We start from the raw sequence: 19932 nt of genomic DNA on the forward strand, positions 1-19932 counted from the left end.
ACCAAAGGCTGAAGGAAAGCATAAACAAAATGCTTTTTGCGGGAACGCCCTTCCTGGTTAGTTATAATCTCCGAGGCTGCAAAGCAGACAAAAAAAAATCTCGTATGCTGATTACTCTAGCGAGGCGGCAAATCAAGTGGAAGGGGGAACGAAAACGAGATAACAAGTCGATAGGAAGAAAGAAAGGAAGGCTGCAGGAGGTACACCAAAGATATAAATGAACACAGTTCCCGGATGCAGAAAAACATGCTACACGCGGCTCGAAACGGAATCAATTTAAAGTGTGCCTAATGAAATCGTTATGGGAAAAAAGAAAACGGACAGAATATATATTCCGGTCACGCGACCCGCTAAAATGTCAATCCAAAGTATGTGGAGTGTCCGGTGTCTGGAAGATGCCGAAAGAGCGGCATGCTTCTACTTTCCGCGGAACGCAAAGATGTTGCTTCGGAATTGTGGGCCACGGGGCGGAGAATATGCGGCCGAATTCGCAAAGCTTTTCATTTGCAAGCACTGCTTGCCACTGACCAGTCGCCATCGCTAATAATGTGTCCCAAATCACGATTCGCTGGCGTCTGATGAACAGTTATAACGCGAGAACTTTTCTGTCAAAACGGAACCGGAAGCGTACGTGTTCCCAAGTTGCAACATGGTTATCGCACGCGGCAAACTTTACGATCTAATTAATCACAGTCATTTTGCTTGCTTTCTTGATTACTCGTGAACTGCGATGCTAATGCAAACGGGAGACCTCGCTGTTTGAACTCGCTTCAGATCATTATTGTTGATGTCATCGTTGTTCAAGTTCGACATGGGCGACATAATCTTTTGTTTTTGATTACTCCTTTTCATCAATAATGCTACCACACCACGACCGCAAAAGCATTACAACCGTAATAATTAACACACCGTAGTTTCAAGAAATAGCATTACGTGTGAATTGCGAATCGTAAGCCAATACTCTAACAACGAGAACAATCCACTCATTGCAGGCGTTTCCAAGAGTACAGTAGTGAAGAATTCCGAAGTAGCGCAAGATTGCAAGGCGAGTATCAATATCATTGGCGTGTTGTTCCCCGGGGTTCTGTTACCTAACATTCTAGTTTACTTACCTCACAAATGGTCTCACACACCGTCAATTGAAGCTAGACAAGCACCTCCTGCGAATTAGAAAAAGAAAGGAAACAAAAACCAGTAAAGTACCGCGCCAAGAGAATTTCCGTGCGTTGTTGCATTAATCTATAGTTCTCTGTGAGTCCTAACACTCTTAGTCAATTATGTATTCAAGCTCAGTAAGAAAGTATCGTTTAACATAAAATCAACTTTATCGCACTTTCCAGTGGAACTTCCCAGTGGAAATTTCCAAGTTTCATCTTCGCGCGTTTTCTAATGGAAAGAATGTATGCGCAAACAAAACCACTTTTCAGCGCACCCAGAAACATTCCACTCATAGGCCACACGCCCGTAAGAGGTATCGCCGGCGAGGATCTTGTCACCAGTGTCATTGTTATGTTGTGCGCGGGTATCAATTTATCATCGGTGACACGGCAATGTGGGCGACACCCTTGAACTTTTCACTTCTTCGTATGCCTCGCTCGACCTATACCACTCTCATTCGACGGCAGCTGTGGAAAATTCTGCCAACTTCTGCTTCGACTAAAGCTAGACATCTTACTCGGAGTAATCGAGAACACATCACTGTTCGCGGTTTCGTCACACAAGCTCACGCTGTGCGTTTAGAAGTGGTACATGTTGTCGACGGTATCAGTTCAAGAAAAATAAGAGATGGAAAAACAGCTTATCCGATCTCGCATCGGGCCCTCAGTTGCAAGCGGACGCCGTGGCTTGAATAGAAATACCGTTGCAACATGCCAGCCGAGTTGTTCTTTCGGTTCGACACCATGCTACCACAAGCTGGTCCGGCGAATAACTCGTAAGAAACTGGGTCATTAAGGGGAACTTCACCCTTATGAGGCAACTGGACTGTGCGCGACGCTTTCCTGTTAACTATTTCTGACCGCACAACAAATGGTATCCCTCCTTCCCCTGCCATTTTGATCGCACTCGCTTTTCGTTGTGGGTGGCCTATATAGTCCTAAATACTCATTTTCATCCCCGTGTGTCATCATCATGCGTCATTATCACCGGTACTAATCTCGGATGGCAACAAAAAGGAACGCGATCTTGTCACCAGCCGGGATGGCCGTCACAGTCGCTCTTGTCTCCAGACGCACTCTTCCGAATATGTATTGAATATGATGGCAGACCATACTGCCTGCCAAGTCATCCTCACTTTACGTCATGCCCAATGTCAGCTAGAAATACCCGTGCTCTTGTTCTTGCCCGTTGTCCCACCGGACGGCTCGCCCGTGCATAGTCACTGACTTCCCCCTTGCGAACATGAAGGCCTGCGATACACCATCATCCGCATTATCTCTGAAAGCCTAATGGGAGGTGAAGATGACGTCAACTTACAAAGACCATCGAAAGCAAGGTTGCGGGCAAGGCCGATTACGAAGGTACAGTCCACGTAACAATTCGCCTCACTTGCGAAGGCGTACGCGATACAGTGAAATACGATGGCAACGGCTTTACTCGCCGAACAATTTCCGAGGAGCATCGTAGTTCCAGCCCCTATGTGCACGTATTCCTTATGTCTGCACATTGTGTCACCATTTCAATAGTCCAGTAGAGGCATCGATCGACATGAATGTAACTTGCATAGGACACCAAGAAACGCAAAGGAACACAGTATTAAAAATACATGTTATGGAGCTGGCGGCACCAGAACCTGCACCCTCTGAAATAAGAAATCTGTGCTCCAACCACTTTTTCACGAAACCTACCTTGTATCGCGCAAAATTTGCCGTGGTTGGATTAACGAGATTCTTACTGTATGTTCCTTATACTTAATGGCAAAGGCATAGCACTGTAAGTTTTTTATTTATTTTAAATGAGCCTCAACATACAATATGTCGTTCTGTTAATCAACAGGGGTCTGAATAGATCGGAGCCAGCGTTTCGGTGTTTACTCCGACGCTGGCACACAAAGCTAGTTTTGCATTACTGCAGCTTTTTGTAGAGCACTGGCCTCAGTGACCGTTTATACATAGCCATGCGCATAATCGAACGTGCACGCAGTGCACAATGTCTCCATGTCGTCGTCGCCATCTTCATGTGAACCTCAGATTCTTTTGGTCGTTGTACGTCACATGACTCAGCCACCGGCAACGTCTTAGTGATTATATCCACAACAGTTACTGCAAAGAGCATATCTGAGAAAAATTATGGCAGGAGGTGGCGTTTTCGAGAGCCAATGTGTGAAGGTTATAAGCAGCCAAGGAGTAAAAGGGCCGACCGCATTCTATATTGATTACGTTTGATGATACTAACTCGCACGGTTGAGTGAAAGAGCGACACTGAACTGGAGCAGAGGGTCATTAATCAATGCTTACTCAAAAAGTAACCGATTGAAAATGCGTCTAATAGAACGCGCACATCACAAAAGAAAGAAAGAAAGAAAGAAAGAAAGAAAGAAAGAAAATCTTAAAGCTTACGTCTACACAGCGTGCATATTCCCCGTCAAGTTCACACTGATATCTTAACAATAATACAACTGCCATGACGGCCATGGCTTGACGCGCGCCACCTGTTTGTTTGCAATGCTACAGTTTCTGTGCCTATGTTTATGTCTACCGAACGAGGAAAAACAGTCCATCCGTCCGTCCTTCTGTCACGTAAGGCGAGATCGCTTTCATGATAGAATCCGCCGCAGCGAGCTAATTCACTTTTCGTCCTGCCTCTCACATAAACACGAACTAAGCAGCGAGAACACAGCCGCACGGGAATCTATCAGCACTCGGCGGCTCTCTGCCCCATCGCTGATCGCCTTCAAGATATGGCCCGCGCGGCTCCGTCATGCATAGCCGCCGCGGGAGTGCGCTTGATCACAGTTGATAACGGTTCGTAACGAGAGGGGGCAGCGTCATCGACCACGTCTATATACAGAGTACTAACAAACGTGACAACTGTTCAATTACGTCACGTACTGCAGTACGGGTATAGGCCAGTGCTCATCTTCCACGAAGCAGCGGAATGATCCAAACATTTCAGTGTTGCAACCGCGCTCCTCCGTTTCGCTATTCCTTCGCGGTGTTTCTCGCAATCATACCAAACACAGTAGCACACGACGACCAAGCAGCGGGGGATTCGCAGCGAATGCTCACGCATAATTCAGATAACGCCCACAGGATATTCTGCGCGAAATTATTCTTCGATGGGCTACAGCTCGAGCCAAGTGGGAACTGAGTAACCTTGACCTAACTGCAAACTTTATGAGCTGCCGTAATCACGCATGAAGGCTTCAAGGCCCAGTTCTATACAATATATATACACGGCTACACGAAGTTTCTCTTTGGAAAGCGCCGTCATTGAGCAGGGTGCCACATTTATTGGTGGTCCGTTCCACAACTCATCAGCCGTTTCGCGTAGAGCAGTCTCGCGAATGCCATCAATTCGAGAGAGAGAGAGAAGTGGTTCTTGTGGGGAAAGGAGGAAAGGCTAGCACTATCTTCTGCAGCCCATGCATGCCCAGCGCCTGCTGCACTGCCGATCGACCCTCACTCGCCGTGCAGTCCTCAATCTATGCAGACGACATCGCCTTATGGGTGCGGGTACCACCGCAACACAACAATTCGAATTTAATCCAAATCAATCGATGAACCGATCACGCGATGCTTCTTTCCCACGGATGAAATCGCGCGCGCGAGAAATAAGAGAAAAATAACTATCTACGTGAGAGAGACTGTAGACATTTCATCATCATGTTAAATCCTAAATGCAACATATTGACGTATATTTAGACAGCTTAAAACTACGTATGAATAAGCATGAGAGTCGCAACGAAGTATACTCAACCCAAACAAGGATAAATGCCGTAAATAATTATTACTATAGGCAAAGGTGTAGACGCAAGCTTTTTTTTTTTACCCCATCACGAACAACATGCGAGGCTATGCATGATTGCCACAACGGTTGTCATATAATGCACCTGCGAGGACACGCATTATATGAGTATAAAGCACGCCGAAGCGTGCATTTCCGATGCCACTCGGGATCGTTGCGTATTGTTTAATAACTGCTGAGAAACGGGAAGGTAGGCTACATCACGACCGACTAGCCCAACATGCAGTCAAGAAACTGAAGCTGCCCATCGCCCGATATAACATACAAATATCCCAGACACCGCAGCATACTAAGTACACAGGAAAAAAAGCATCAAGAGTACAAAAAAAAAACTAACCATAAAATACGTACTGTGTGCAACTCGTGTTAATCTAGAGGTTCATGCCCATGTGGCAATAAAAATACTATTCTACGCCCACAAACGAAGGTCATTTATTGCTCTAGTAGTACTAAACACGAACACAACATGTAAGGGAAGTTCTCAAAGAACATCTCCCTTACGCTCAGATCACCCGTGTTCAGGCCCATTTCGCCTTCTTTTCTCTTGCTCTCCCTGTCACATCGCGGCCTTTCAGGTATTAACACAGAGCGTAGAAGAGTTCAATGCGCAAAAGGACCGCAAACTCGTAGAGATCAATTTTTTTACCTTATCCCATGAACTTCGCACACACACAAAAAAAATTTCAGTATAAAAGTAAAGGCAGTAATGACGTCACATGTGCATGATATTTCGAATCGAAAAATACGATTGCGCCGCGCGTATTTTAGTGCATAAAGCAGTGGCAAAGTAATAGTGATAACATGATATTGTTACGCTGCGATGGACGGTCTATAACGCGTAAATTGTGTGTTTTGACGGCGGCCTAGTGATAAGCCGTGCACTTAAAACAACAGACAGACAGACAAAGTGAATACATACACGAAGCGCTTACACGCTCGAAGCAGTAGCATTTTAAGAAAAAAGCGCGCCCCTACCTAAGCACTTGATTCGATCTTGAGAGCACACGGGGATGGTAATCTTTGTCTATTGTTTGTTTTCGTTTCCTCGACAGGCTACGTTTGAGCGCTTCGTGTTTTTTTTTTTCCCCCTTTTTTTTTTTTTTGCGGCCGTCTTATTTTGGATGCGCTGCTTATATCGAAGTCACAATTACCAAATGGCCAATCAGCACCTGACGGTGACCTTTTTTCGCACTAGTGGCGTGTAGATCACTTTTTTTTTTTTTTTTTGACAGGAACTATTTTTCATTCGATTGCCGCTGTTATTAAATCGCAAGAAGAGGTAAATTTTTAACTAGCGCTTTTGGTATTTCTGTTCTTCGCCGTCAGTACAACGCGACATTATCATCACTGCATCGCAGGACCCAAGGAAGCGTTAGCTGTGGTTCTTTCCACTCAAGAGCCACACGAGAAATGCTCGCTTCGAAAAACAGCCTAATTAACTTGAATCATATTTGATGCTCATAAAAAGAAACTATCGCGTATTTTTTTTTTCGAGTAACTTTTCTTAACACGCTTTATCTGCTTGAGAAGAGTTGAGAGATATTCGTGGCATCTAAAGAAAAGAAGTTTACACAGCAACTTAACACCTCATACTCCGCAACACAAACTAGTCTGTTCTTTAAACTGCACATAATTACTTGCGTCAATCGAGACAAAAAAGAAACAATATGTAAATTCGCAGTTAACATTAGAAAGAAGTGTTCACTTGGTTACGCAAGTTTCAAAACAAGCTGTTCAAAAAATAGTGGTATGTGGTGGTGGTGTTCTGTAGCTACAGATATTTTCTAGCATAATGCATGCCAAACCAATTTCTTCCGCATCAGATATTTCAAATAATTCGTGAGGTATACAAAGCTTAGTTTTACTTGCACAAAACTAAGCTTCGTGCGGCTTTATTTCTTTTGAAATATTCCTATTTGGCAATTTTTTTCTGAAAGAAGGCAGACGGCATAATTTAAGAACAAATTATCTTCATGCTCTTGCTGTAATTGACATTTTCATTTAAGTACGTCAAATTTCATCCGTATAAATGCGGAGAGCAATTATTCGTTTACCGAGAACATTTTATCGCGACTGGTTAGCGTGAACGGTGTAATTTTCGCTTAGTCCAATATTTCGGTATTTCATTCCGCGATTAATATTTCGCAGTAGTCTATCGGCACGAAATATCGTGAAATGACATATACAAAGTTCGCTAGAGCTCTCGGGAGCACGAATGATTCGCGGAAGCGGTTTTGTCTCTATTCGTATAGCATTCGCGATGACTTCTTGAACGTTCGCGCGCGTGATCATCGTGAAAAACTTAAGCTGCCTATGGCGTAGTGTATCAAAGGAGTCCCTTAGTAGAAGCTACTCGAGGTAAGCCGATACGTTTTCGAGATCTGAACTGCGCTTGTAAGTCGACTTTCACCACTGCAATGATTTGATTAAAGTTACAGTAAACTTAGCAGCAAGGGAGTAGCTAAATATAGAAACGCGTGCGGTCTTGAAAATTAATTTAGTCCGTTACCACATGCCGCTCCATGCTCATTGACGAAGGTCAACAGTCCTTTCTGTTTGCCACGGAAGCTGCTAACGTTCAGTGTACTCACGAGGCCGAAGCGGTACGTTTTTGTCCAGTAAACAACAAAACAAATGCCTACACAATCTTCCCATCGTTTCAAGTGAAGTCGCCACATTGACATAGCCGTTTCTAAAATTTGCATTTACAAATTGTGCATGGACTATGTTTTTTACTCCGAGATTTGACACAATAAATGACAAATCAACATAAAGGTGTCACTCATCGCAGCATTTCTTAAACGCCTCAAGAAACGAGATATATATCAAGAAAAGTAAACATACCTCCATACCAATCCTCAGTCGGAGTGCAGAATTAAAAAAACAAAGAAAGGTATCCAATCACTGAAGGTTGGAAATGTACGATATCTTCCTCGATGTTTCGAGACGACGAAAGCGTTGAACACCCTCTTCGCCGAGCTCGTGTTGCTCGCTGTGACAGAGTTCACAGGCGTCCGCTATCACTGGGCACAAATAAGAAGAGAAAAATCTACGCGGAGAAGAGGGGGAGAACACAGTAATAAACGAACGGGAAAGAAAAAAAAAAACAAAGCACAAGTTCTCGCGGAGCGCTAAATGGCAACGGCGGCGCCCGCCACTGCGAGAGGTCGACGACGACGACAATCGGGCAAACCCCTCCCGAGCGCGCACGTGCGAAAGCCGCGACTGACGACAGTTGAGAGGCGACCGAGCCGTTGGCGGCGCGATCGAGAAAGAAAGTTACTCGCTCGGAGCGGTAGGTATACACGCGAGCGAGAGCGCGCTCCCAAACCAGATGCTCTGGGAGTAATCGCGCCCTCGACAAGGCGTCATCCCGCTCCGTGCTCTTCCCCTCTCCTTCCCTCTTTCTTCAACGCGCTCCGTACTTCTCCCTCTCGCGCTCACTCACCCCCGTGTCCACAGCAGCCGCTCATACCAGTTTACTACGCGGCTCCTTCTCGTGCTCCTACCGGCGCGTCGCCGTACCTTGACATTGAATGTGCGGGAACCCAGCACTGTACGCCGCCGATACACAAAAGCGAAAGCTCCCGCCAAAGGAAAAGGCTACCGAAATCCCTGGCTTCGTGCCTTCGCTCCATTTAAGTGTTCCAATATGACCGCTTCCTATTTCCATTTTTTCGGGTTGTTCCTTATCGCGTCCGGTCGTCTCCCTCCCCTCCAGCCATGCCTCTATTTTGTCCCACGATTTATTTATTTTGGGTGGTAAGGGGGGGTACCTGGACTGAGCAGACGAGAGCCGGGTTTCGACCACTGCGCCTCACCCTCCGTTCCTCCATTTCGCAGGACTTCGTTGCCGCCACAAGCCAGCAGACGCTCCTTTCCCGGCGCCCCCCACCCCCCTTCCCTTCGTGCCCTCGCCCGAAACACCCGTGCTCGGCCTCTCAGCTGACCCCCTCAGGGAGGTTCGATCGTTTTTCGGCTATTGTGCCGCCTTGCGCCCGGTAGTGACCGGCCGTCTGCTGCTCCAACTTCCGCCGTCCGTGACCTTCGACAACCCCACGCCTCCCCCACCCCTCGCCGAGCCACCACCACCAGCTCAGCGGTGGGGATCTTTGACCCTGGCTGGGGCCCCTCTCCGTGACCATGGGTGTCTGGTAGCGCGGCCGCTGCCCCGCGCTATATTATGTTGTGTCGGGCGCCAGCATCTGCCGTCTGCTGCCAGCCGCGATCCAATGGGTGTCGAGGTGAATCTGTATGGGGGCCCATGTCGTGGGGGCGCCTCACCGGTTTCGTCTATATACCCAGTCGCCGGCCTCAGGAACAAAAGCGAGATTCCCTTTGATTCCCTCGGGTAAATAACCTCAGTGTATATTTTTTGTCGGTTGTAAGGAACAGTATACTCTTCTAGACGACTTCCATTAAGTCGACGAAGTTGATTTGCTTCGCCGGTTAGTTTGAAAGTACTGCTGAAGTGTCAGCAGATGATCGTAAGCGAGAAGGATCGGAACTGAGGGTCCCGATTTTTAGCAGCAACAACATGAAGCCGACCGACAATGGAACCAAGTTAGGAGGTAAAAACTAGCTAAGCGCGGATGCCAGGGAGCTCTGTAACGCGCGCGATATCCATTGTACATGCGGCTTTCTAAGCGGGATTCTTTACAGACGCCCGCAGCCTGTACATCGCAAATCCTTGCAAGCCGTTATAGTGTGACAGTTCTCATCGATGATCATCGCAGCCTCAACAGAATTTCAGTGTAAAAAAAAGCTCTAGACAGAGTTGTGGATTGGCTCTTTGACCACAAAGGCAATGCTGACCACTATGATGGTGGGTCAAGACGGTAGAGTTGTATGTTGTTGCGTAACCTGTTACACGTGGCGCCGTACTGTGCGACACGGCGATGTGGAGCAGGGAGCTACGCACAGCTTGTAAAGGTTGCATTTCTGGCAGACAATGTATTCATTGTATGTTCGTCGTTAGCTCGTTACCTGTATGTGACTGTTGCTATGCTGAGAAAGAATAGGACCTAGAAACGCAAGGAATCATTGTCATTCAATCTCGGCGTCATCAATTTGCCATCTGTGCTCACCGCGTACGGTTTGCGCACAAATGGCAGAGTTGGAGCTGTCTTTGCGCCAGCCATTTCGGCTCAAATGCCAGCAAACGAAAGAAAAGTACGTCACGACACACCAGACTTAAGTTGTCGTTAATGACATTACACCTTAAACTACTCAGTTTAAGTCAATTATTGAGCCCGTGGCCGACAAGAGCTATGAAAGAGGGTGCTCGAATAGCCGTTTAACGCACTTAAAAAAAAACGCTTCATTTATAAAGGCGTTATTTATTCGTGCTATCTCTGTATGATATCTGATAAGTAATAAGTGCACACTCCTCTCATGGGGCACTTTTTCTTTTTAAAGATCTTTCTGTCTCCCCCTTGCCCCTTCCACAGTGCAGGGTAGCAAACTGGATATCTATCTTCTGGTTAACCTCCCTGCCTTTTTCACCTCTTTTACCTCTCTTTTTCTCTCTCTTGCTTTCAGAGTACTTGTATGTGATAACGTCGTTTTCTGTGGATTATCTGCTATTCTGGTCTTTCTCCTACAAAGCTATGTCAAAGAGTACAGCAAGCTACCTGTATACATTTAATTCAATTTTATTTCCAACGTCAGAAGACGGTGATGTGGGCAGTGGAGAAAAAACCTCAATAATGCGCTTAAATGCGTCCACTGGCCATCACATTTGATAGATGGCAGTACAAGGGCGCAGAGTATAATACAAAATTACATTGCACGTAGGAATATAATAAACAATCGAAGAAGTACACGCGCTCAAGTTTACGTGTCATACGAGCACAACTTAAAAAAGAAAAAGAAAAGACATGCACAAATTCACTCATGCCGCTATAAGTGTTAAGTAGCGTTTAGAATATGAGGAAATTATTAGATATGCAAAGCATATATTACAAAATCGTTTTTTTTTTTTCCTTTGGGTGCACTACAAATTCATACTTAGGGTACACATGTGAAAAACGGTATATAAAAACAGCAGCAATATGGTGCATACGCAACATCAATTATTAATTTAGTAAATATGGTAGCTTCCAACGCAATCTTTGATCACGATAGTGGGCTCTGCGACGTGGAACGCCCCAACATTTGGCGAAATAGAGTGTCACGTGTATTTTGGTTATGTGTCAAACAGGCAGCAGTCTGGAGTGAATATTGGTTTTCGGGTTCCGTTTCGTAGAGCCTAATGAGCGTACGATCGTAACTATGCATGTAACTGTACCACCTGTACAAGAGGCAGGGAGTAGCTACTGCTGCTGACCTACTGCTATCATATCCAGATAAAAGAATTTAAGATAGAAAGGGAGGGGGGGGGGGGGGGGGGGTATGGCAGCCAGCATAGAGCACGTGTTTAGCATCTAGCACTTGAAGTGCATGCCCGTGGGTGCGCCGACAGGCGGTTCTAGTTAGCCCGACATCTCCGGCATGTGTTGTGAGCTGACAAACACACACAAAAAAAAGCTGGTCATCGTTAAGGCATGCGTTGGAGGGGATGGATGTAAACTACACCGCGATTCCTTTGGTTAGGTTTAAGCACTGAAAGTACGAGCACTTATTCAAAGGGAAGACGAAAAACTGTAGTTGCACAAAAGAAATTATCTTTCTTTTTTTCACTTGAGTTGTCACGCGGCATTACGTCAAAATGGAGTTAATTATAAGCATGCAGGCCCATTTCACAGAAACAGTGCAACAGTGGCTTCTAAAATGTGATGTCCATAATCCATCTTTCATAGTCTTCAACTTTATCACTGCTAAATTTCACACTTTGAAGAACACTTGCGCGAATTGTTTTTGTCCTAGGACACGTCCAAAGCAGATGGCGGGCATCCGCTGTAGGCGCAGGATCGGGGTGTCCGAAAGGAAAGGTTTTAGTGTTTCAAACGGCGATGCTCACGGATTGTAGCATCACTGTCGTAAACAAGCGTTTCGTGCCGTTTCGTGCGTTAGAGGGCGGTGATCGAATGTGGTAATCAAGGAATACCATAACGCAATGCATAATAAACGTATCGAAATAAAGATATCACATATCAAGAAAACAATAACACTACTAAAGCGTGTATCCTCTTCGGCGCTCAAATACATGTATTCTCAGTAACGTATCCCAATCGTTATTAATTATTGTTGAGCGTGTAATTGCTACGCTTGTGCGCGAACTGAATGTACCTCGAAAAACGAAAGGCACTTGTTGAACTGGGGAGGCAGTCTGTAAGAGTCGACCTAATGGGCGTGTCCATCTCGTCTGCTGCAGAAGTGCTGATTGGCTGTGGCGCCTTGCGGTTGCGGACGCGCAGCCCAGCCTAGCCGATCAGAACGTTAACAGGAGACGAAATGGGAAACGTCCATTAGGTCGACTCTTACAGAATACTCACCCCCCCCCCCCCCCCTGATGTGACGTCAGAACAAGCAAAAGAATTAGTAAATCACGATTCAGAAGTCCCACTACTTCAAAGCCTTGTCGTTTTAATGAATCGTATAGCCGTCATGCCTTCAAGCGTAAAGCATAATTTGTGATTCTTTTTTATTCTCTCATTATGCGTTAATAAAGCCTTGCTAACAGCTGGGGATAAAAAAAAAACGCTACTTGGCATTTCCCTTATATTGAATGTTTGTTTTTCTTGTTCTTTTTTCTTAAAATGATTGCCATAGAACGCGGATAACTTAGCGAACATAGTTATGTTTTAACTGAAAGACGATTCCATATATCTACAGCTTTGCAACATAAACTGGGACAGTGATCGCCGTTCTCATTTGTTCCTTTTTTTCGCCCTCCACTTGTATGTCTTAAAGTTCAGGGCCCTTATCCACAAAAACGGTCTGGCACTAAAACTGTTCACCAGGGGTGTCAGCCAGTGATGATGCCGTGCATATCATTGGCGAAAGTAGCCAGCCAATGGTAAACAGCACTTTCAAACGAAGGGCTTTGCGAATTCGGCCCCAGGCTTCTCGTAGCTCCCCGCATAGTGCATAAGGTGCAACAGCTTTTGATGACAAGCTTGTCACATCCACCGTTCTGTCACGGATATACTGAACATCTGTGGTCGTGGAGAAAGCCCTAGCTTGCAGATCAGTCGTCAGAAAAATGCGAAGCAAGTCAATGTAAAATGCATGAAGCATCGCGAGTAAATCTTTCTCTTGATATTGACGTCATTGGAGTCGCAATTCTTGTTTTGCGTTCTTGCCATGTCATTGTTGCAGAAATTGATCACGAGTTCAACTGACAGTAACAGGAACTCAAACAAATTCGAACCACGCTGGCTTGTCTTGACCAGCCGCTTTCGCAACAGAGTCCTGGAACGCCGACCTATACAGTCGTCACACCACAAGACAGTGAAAGCACTTGAAATTTTTACGTTCTAGTGGCTTATTGGAGAAGCTGTAGTCCTCAGACGTTCATGACCTTCCATGTGTTTTTTTTTTTTTTCGTTTCGCTGTTTTTTCCTTTCTGCTGTTCTTTCCGTCTTTCATTTCCCCTTACCCTTGCCCCAGTGTAGGGCAGCAAACCAGAATCTCTTCCGGTAAACCTCCGTGCCTTTCCCATCCCGTTTATCTTTCTGTCTCTTTCTCTTGACGAAGTTTATAACAGGCTGAAGTAGGCAAAATTTTCGTTTCGAACTTCGATAATGATTACGTACTTCCGGAAGACGCCGACTGCCGTCTGCTCACGCTCGGCTGCGGCCGCCCGCGTAAGAATTTAACTTTGGCCATCCTGCTTATCAGTGTTGTAGCCATCGGGTCACGCTAATTTCGACACTCAACAAGCCTCGAACCACACTATACGCTTGTCAGTGTGCGTTCACTCCTGGCCGCTCCTGGTTAGACGTCTTGGCAGACATCGCTTGGCGTTTAGCTATTGACAGCGCTCCAAGATGCGCAAATTGGGTGCGGCTACTATCCTTCGGCCAAGCTGGTGCACGCCAACCTGCCGGGCTGCACCACGTAGCACAGACAGAGTGGAGCATAGGAGCGCAAGCACGTACTCCCAACCCTGTCAAGCACAAAGCCGAACGCTGTGCTCACGCACTACAGTTGCACGTAGCTGTGGTCCTCTATATACGTAGCGCAGCTACCGCGGCCGCCGAAGGGGAATCGCGACGAGTCCTCTAGCTGAGCACACTGCGGCTCGCTAAAGAGCAACCGCGTTTGGCTTATACTTCTGGCGCGTCGTAGGCGCCAATATCGAAGTAGTGGCGTTTAAGTCAACGCCCAAAATTCAATTTGAACTGCGCGCCATGGTGACTTCAGTACGCGGAGCGTTGTGGGCATGCGCAGCCCCGCCGTAGCCTTCGCAGTGTAAGGCATTGAAGGAGCGGGAGCACCGCGAAGGGGCGTGTTTTATTGCCAATAACGCCGCTACTGCTGGATGCATTGAAATACTTCTTGCGTTAAGATGTTCCTGAAACAGCCTATTTTAAGTTAAAATGCATTTTTCTACGTCAAAAAAGACTGGTTCAGGGCCACTTTAGAGCTCCACGTGGGATCATGTGATCCTTCCCCTACTTCACTTGGAAGCATGGAAATCATAAGGTGGCTTGCTAAGTGAGCATGAAATATAGGTTCAATAAATAATGAATAACAAGGTTGCCCAAAGGGCAGACAACCGAAGGAAAAGGCATGCAATCCAAACGAATAACGTAGCGAACTAAATGGCAGCAGGAAAAGAACACTTAACTTCCGCATTGCCTATGAACACTCTAGCGACACGGCAGCACAAATGTTATTCAGCGTTCCATGCAAGATTATCTGTGTATTCCTTTTTTTTTTTTTTTTCGCGTTCTATAAGAGTCGCTAAAAACAACGCCGCCAATATTAGTCAAATCCTTAGGGTTCTGATAAGTTAGGTCAGCCCAACGTTCTGAGCGCGAACAACGCCGTGAATAAAATATAAAACGCGACAAAGTGTCATTTCCCGATTGCCGGCGTCTCCCCTCGATATGGCGTGCGCTGCCACGTGACGTCAATCTTATGATTGCTAAGGGCGGTAGCCGCGTGAAATCATTGCTGACGTACATTCCAGCGCGAAATCGTCGCGTCTATTCCAGACCGTGCGACTCGTGTCATTCCATATGATTAACGAGAAAAAGGAAAACAGATTTTTTTTTTTTTTTTTTAGGGTTTGGAGTTGACTTTTACTTATAGTGTGGCATTAGTGCACTTGTTTGACTGGAATTTATGTTGTTACAATTTCATTATTTTTAATGTGATATAATTTTTTTTTAATTCGCATGTGAAAAGGAGTAGCCGGCGCCAATTAAAGGCGATGACATCTCCTAAATACCATATAATAATAAAAAAAGAAAACCGAGGAGGCCGGTTTTCGCTAGTCGCAATCATAGGAATCTAAGCTTCATATGGTTGTGAAGTTTCGTGCTGTTGTAACTTAACTCGCAAACCACGCTGCAGGGCTTTGAGCCTTGGTTTCTCTCCGTGTCTGCATCGAGCAGAGTGGCATGCACAACTGGAAAGTTGATTGCCAAAGGTGTGCAGGAACTTTAATACAATTAAGCGGTTGTCCCTCAGAAAACAAGCGGAATTTAATTAATGGTATATATGTTAGGGGCGTGAGAATATTCCGCATTTTCGAACAGCAAATAATATAGCGTCCTATTCGATTGGGCCTTCGATAGGAATAGTCACAATTCGTAAATACGAACACATTTATCGAACAGCTTTCGAATATCACGAAGCGTGAGGTGAGCGCAAGCAAATACAAAATCTGAGCAAACACGCGATAAATTTCGTCCCCACGGGCGTAGTATAAGTATAAAATACGAGAACGTACTGCACTAGCGAAGCAGGCTGCGCAGCTCGGAGCCAGGCTTTACCAGTTATGCAGGGATGTTTCGCACTCTCCGAGGAGTCCAGCGTAAACGAACCGAATGCTTATTTGCTCCCACTACTCCATTGTAGAGCTTCTTATGAAGTGCGCTTCATAACGGGCAGTGTAATGACACAAACTTGCTGACGTTATAAATATTGTAGATGTTAACATCGTTTCATACATCACTGTGGTAACGGCTGCTCATTCGTAGACGAGAATAAACGCGAATAGTTAAACCAGGCGCAAATCTCCGGTTTCCTATACCCTGCAAGTCAAATCGACAGGTCTCCGCAACCATTTGGAAACCTGCTACGCGTCATCACATTTTTGCGCAGATACAGCTGTTTCTCTCTCCTTTTAAAGCGAAAGCTTTACTGGCCGCGAACTTGCGATTTCGCCGTAGCGGTGCTCCGGGGAGGCACATGACGTCACAATGCGTGCCTCACCGCGGATATTTCTATCTCGCTCCCTAGTCCCTACTGCGCATGCGCCACTAGTAGCACCGAGCCACAGGTGCTCCGCCGCTGCGCAGCGCCGCGCCTTTCCGCTTCCACCATTTGGTATGACGTCACACCACGTACATCGTCGTTGCGCTCACATGTTGCGCTCGCTTCGCTTCGCCAGCTGCGTCGCATGCCTGACAACATGTCGGAGGATTGAAAAGGAGAGCTCGCGTGCGTCGCAACCACAGTTGAGACGGCAGTATGGACGGCGACAATTCTGATAAGCAGGAGGAGGCCTGGAATCGACATCGGAACGAGATGAGGAAACGAATCGCCCAGGAAACAGACGAACAGCGCGCCGAACGACTGGCTAAACGCCACAACATAGCTAGACAACCAGACTAACCTGGACTTGCAATCAAGATTAACTAACGCTAACCATGCATAGGCCTTAGCTTTCGCTACGTATATCCTGGCATAGCAGAGCTAAACCACTCAATTTTTTCTCTTCGCTTGCGCTGAAGGGAGGAGGAAGATGAGGATGAAATAAAGAGAGAAGGCAGGGATGTTAACCAGAAATGCGTCTGGTTGGCTACCCTACCCTGGGGGACGGGAAAAGGGGGAATAGAAATATAAGAGAGAGAGGGAGGGGAGGGGGGAGGAAAGCCAGCGGTGAGCTAGCGCACGCACGGGGAAGGCCTGAGCGAGTCAAAGGCGTTCACATAGGTCGCCATTGTGATACTCCTACCGCCTTCACGTGACGTCGTAAGGTTTAGCAGTGTCTTCTTCGAGATGCTGAATTTTGTTGTCACTAAAAATGAATTGCATTGTTCTTGAAGGTTAGACGTAACACGACGTAGCAAGTTATTCGCAATAAGGAAGCTGCCACGTATATAGTCCTTGGCGTAAGGGCTGTCATGGTCTGTTCGATGATCTGGGCTCGAAAATATTAAAAGCTGTAAATTTCTTTTTGTTGATTTTCTCTCATGATAAACGCTGCCCTGCCAATGAAAAAGCAGTATCTTCGAATAAGAAAGCACGGCAGATCCAACGCACCTGTTGGAATCGACATTAGACGAAGTTTGTTGAAGCGTTCTAATTAAATGATACGCAAGAGACATGATGTGCGCAATCTTACTTCATTTCACCGGCACATCTGTAAGACCAGTACAGATGGCTATATAGGCCAATTCGCCTCTCTCGCGACCACTCCGCCTTACTACTGCAGGTATCATATGTCGTCATGGCGCCCATGCCCAAGTCAGCACGCAAAACGAAAACAGCTTGCAGATATGGCTGAACGGCGCCTCTCACAACAAGGAGGTTAGTTTGGACACCCTGCTGTGAACAAGTGAGCTTGGCGATTCTTTTACCCCGCCTACTCGCAGGCCTCGAGGGCATTCCCTCAATAAAGATGGGGTTCCTTTTTTTTTACTACTACTACTACTCGGCGAGAAGGACGACCGCACTAAACAACGGGATAAAAGGCAAAAGAAAAGAAAGGAGCTTACGTGTTAGAACCTAATTATTGTTATCCTCTCTTCAACTAGGCTGCGCTGCCGAAAGCCCCTTCACTTTCACTGATGCTCTATTCATCGCGTGCGAGCCGGTATACAGCTGGGGAATACCACGTCTTACGGTGCCCTCGCAATCTCGAAAGAGCCGCGCTCGCTTTCACACTGGGGCGCCAGCATATCGCGCCTACTCGGCAGTTGCCCAGCTATCGGCACCCGCCTCGTAAGTCGGGACTCCCATTCAGCACAGCCACCCACGGAACGTATCCGAGTGTGCGTCAATAGTAAACACGGACGTCGCATTTTTTATCGCGGATTTTTTTTTTCTTCCTCCCGCGCGCAAGTCCACTGCGAAAGGAGCAAATTTGCGCTGCGTTGAACTCGCTCGCAAAAGACCTCTTGTTGCATATTGCATCTATTCATCCTTTTTTTTTTTTCATACGACGAGAAGCAAAAGCACGTGCCCCAGTCGGTAGTCAGTGTGCTTCCTCGCGTACTCGATTATTCGAAGCAGAAGATGAACTCGTTTAAAAAATCAAGTGCGTTTCGTGAAACTCGGAAAGACGCAAAACCGAGACAAACTTTCCTTCAAATGCCAGGCTCTCTTGCCGGAGAACCCGTGGGCTCTGTTTTGCAGCTTCGTTCGTGCGTCTGTTGCACCTGGAGTAGTAAGCCAAGCCTTCCTCTATCGCTAACCAATCCAGCTATCCTTAACCTTTACCTCTGTGTTTCTAAATCAGGTAAACCGCACTTCTACGTTGAATAAAATTAAAAAGAAACAAGCGCTGTCGCATTCTTGGAGCCTATGCTTCACGATGCTGGAATGCTGAAGGCGACAACGAAGAGACAGGTACACATATTTGAAGCACGGAAAGCAAAGAACCCGCGGTACCACGCAAGACAAATACAAGATTAGCAAACATCATTTGAGAACCGAACAAGCGTACAGAAGTTCTAAGTAAAATCGGTCGAACAGACAGTGACACACAATGAAGTAGGTAATCGTTATATTACAAATTTCGTAATAGCCTTGTTTCTACTTGAGGTCTCTGATCAAAAAAGAAAAAGAAACATCGGCTACATGCATACTCATACTACAGGCTAATGTATTATTCAGCAAATTCAGCCTTCGCAAATAATACGTCGAGAATTGTGATTTGTTGTAATTTCCTCTGTTAAGAGAGATCATTAAATTATGGGATGTTACGTGGCAAAACCACGATCTGATTATGAGGCGCGCCGTAGTGCGGGACTGCGGAAATTTGGACCAACTGGGATTGTTGAACGTGCATCTAAATCTAAGTACAATGGTGCTTTTGCATTTCTCCCCCATGGAAATGCGGCCGCCGTGGCCAGGATTCGATCCCGTGACCTCGTGCTTAGCAGCCCAACATCATAGCCACTAAGCAACCACGGCGGGTGAATGTTCTCTTACAAACAATTTAGTGTGAGAACTTTGTTGTGAATAAGAGCCCTGGTGTTCTATTCACCAGTATGCTCGTATTCAGCAATCAGTTCCCGATCATTGTGATTTGCGAGACTTACGCAAATTAAGTCAGTCATATTATCCGGATGCTAAGCTGCCATGTCCACAACGAGTGGCGCATGTAAGCAAAGCCATCGTTCTTGTTCGTCGTCAACTCGCTCACGTTCGCCAGCTATCTTCACCTCATAAAGGTCATCAATAACTCTGATGAACTGTTAAAAAGAACAAGTTCGTATTTAGACTTGTAGGCGCTCTCGCAAGTTTGATTCAAAACGACTAGCAGACACCTTCGCGATGATTCCTGCCTCCATAAGTAGTCGCCAGAGATAAGTGCTCATCATTTGGCGCGAGGAAGCGAAAGGGCTATTGCGAAAGGACAAATGCAGTTAAATATCGCTGCAACGTAATGAGATATAACAAGAGAGATAAAAGTAAGGCAGGGATGTTAACGAATAAAGAGTCCGGTTGGCTACCCGGCGCTGGAGGAAGGGAGTACGGCAATAGAAAGAAGGGAGAGAAAGAGAGATGGGGGTAGAGAGACACCCACGAGCAGCACTACAGAGTCAAAGGCGCTCGCACAAGCCAGACGTTCTCGGAAAGCACAAAAGTGCCTTCACTGCCTTCTGAGCCGGTGATCGG

The 19932-nt window shown here is 46.3% G+C and overlaps 1 protein-coding gene across 2 annotated transcripts in view; it reads right to left on the reverse strand.

Annotated features, from left to right (window-relative positions):
- The window catches only part of LOC126521955 (cytochrome P450 302a1, mitochondrial-like), a 73488-nt gene extending 65086 nt beyond the window's left edge, over positions 1–8402 (reverse strand). For both annotated transcript variants that reach the window (XM_050170705.3, XM_055066194.2), the window contains exons 1-2: positions 7810–8402; positions 1113–1160 (exon numbers count right to left, since the gene is read on the reverse strand). The gene's annotated coding sequence lies outside the window, so the exon portion shown is untranslated. The remainder of the gene's footprint in view (positions 1–1112; positions 1161–7809) is intronic.
- Between the last annotated feature and the right edge of the window lie 11530 nt (positions 8403–19932).

This window comes from Dermacentor andersoni, chromosome 6 (assembly GCF_023375885.2).
Source record: "Dermacentor andersoni chromosome 6, qqDerAnde1_hic_scaffold, whole genome shotgun sequence".
NCBI classification, from domain to species: Eukaryota; Metazoa; Arthropoda; class Arachnida; order Ixodida; family Ixodidae; genus Dermacentor; species Dermacentor andersoni.